Genomic DNA, 2,015 nt, shown 5'->3' on the forward strand with positions numbered 1-2,015 from the left:
TCTGTTCTATTGGTCTACGTAACTGTTTTTGTACCAGTACCATGCTGTTTTGGTTACTGTAGCCTGACAGTATAATTTGAAGTTGAGTAATGTGATGTCTCCTGCTTTGTTCTTTTTGCTTAAGGTTGCTTTGGCCATTAAGGCTCTTTTATGATTTCCTATGAATATTAGAATAGTTTTTTCTAGTTCTTGAAAAATGATGTTGGTATTATGAAAGGAATAGTGTTGAATCTGTGGATTGCTTTGGGCTGTATGATTATTTTAATGATATTGATTTTTCCAATCTGTGAACATGAAATGTTTTTCAATTTGATGATTTCTTTTAGCAGTGTTTTGTAGGTCTCCTTGTAGAGATTCATAACCTACTAGGTTAGATGTGTTCTTAGGCATTTTATTTGTTGTGAGGTGGGGAGTATTGTGAATGTAATTATGCTTTTGGATTGGCTCTCATCTTGAATGTTACTGGTATTTAGAAATATGTCTGAGTTTTTTACGTTGATTTTACATCTTGAAACTTTGCGAAGTTGTTAATCTGTTCCAACAGACTTTTGGAAGTCTTTAGGGTTTTCTAGGTATAGAATTAGATTTTCCATGAAAAGAGTTATTTTGACTTTATCATTTACTCTTTGGATATCTTTTTTCTCTTTCTCTTACCACCCCTCTGGCTATCAGTTATAGTATTATGTGGAATAGGAATGGTGAGAATGGGCATCCTTGTCTTGTTCCAGTTCTCAAGATGAATGACTTCAGTTGTTGCTCAATCAGTATGATGTTGGTTGTGGGTTTTTCATAGATGGCTCTCATTATTTTGAGGTATATTCCTTCAATGTCTAGTTTCCTGAGGGTTTTTAACATCAAGGTGTGTTGGATTTAATTGAAAGCTTTTTCTGCATCTATTGAGATAATCCTATGGTTTTCGTGTTTAATTCCTTTATAAGGTGAAGCACATTTATTGATTTGCATATGTTGAAACAACCTTGCATCCCAGAAATAAAGCCTACTTTATCAAGATGAATTAACATTTTTATATGCTGTTGAATTTGGTTTGCCAGCATTTTATTGAGAATTTTTGTATATTCAATCAATTTTTGTATATTAAATATACTCATCAAGGAATATATTGGACTGAAATCTTCTCTTTTCATTGTCTTTCTGAGGTTTTGGTATAAGAATGATGCTGGTTTCATAGAATGAGTTAAGGAAGAGTCCTTTCTCCTTGATCTTCACAATATTTTCAACAGAATTGGCACCATCTTTTCTTGGTACATCTGGTGAAATTCAGCTATGAATATATATTGTCAAGGGTTTTTTTTTTTTTTTTTTTTTTTTGACTGATAGGTTTTTCATTACTGATTCAGTTTTGGAACTTGATATTGATCTGTTCAGGATTTCAATTTTTTCCTTATTCAATCCTGGGAAATTGTGACCTTCCAGGAATTAATTCATTTTCTCTCGATTTTCTAGGTGCTCATAATAGTTTCTGAGGATCTTTTGTATTTCTGTGGGATCAGCTGTAATGTCACCTTTGCCGTTTCTGATTTTGCTTATTTAGATTTTCTGTTTTTTTTCATTCTTTTTAATCTAGCTAACTGGCTATAAATCTTGTTCATCCTTTCAAAAACCAAACTTTTGTTTTTGTTGATTTTTATGTAGATTTTTGAGTTTCAATTTCATTTAGCACCACTCTGATTTTAGGTATTTCTTTTCTTCTGCTAACATTGGGGTTAATTTGTTCTTGTTTTTCGAGTTCTTCTAGGTGTGATGTTAGATTGTTAATTTGAGACATTTTCAGTTTTTTGAAATAGGTGTTTATAGCTATGAACTTTCCTCTTAAAACTGCATTTACTGCATCACAGAGATTTTGGGATGTTGTGCCTCTGTTTTTATTTATTTCAAAGAAATTTTTATTTCTGCCTTAATTTTGTTGTTTCCCCAATTTTCTTGTTTACCTAAATGACTTTTAGAAGCAAATTGTTAAATTTGCATGTAACTGTGTGGTTTTTTGAGAGATCTTT

This window comes from Piliocolobus tephrosceles, unplaced genomic scaffold (genome assembly GCF_002776525.5).
Source record: "Piliocolobus tephrosceles isolate RC106 unplaced genomic scaffold, ASM277652v3 unscaffolded_604, whole genome shotgun sequence".
NCBI lineage: Eukaryota > Metazoa > Chordata > Mammalia > Primates > Cercopithecidae > Piliocolobus > Piliocolobus tephrosceles.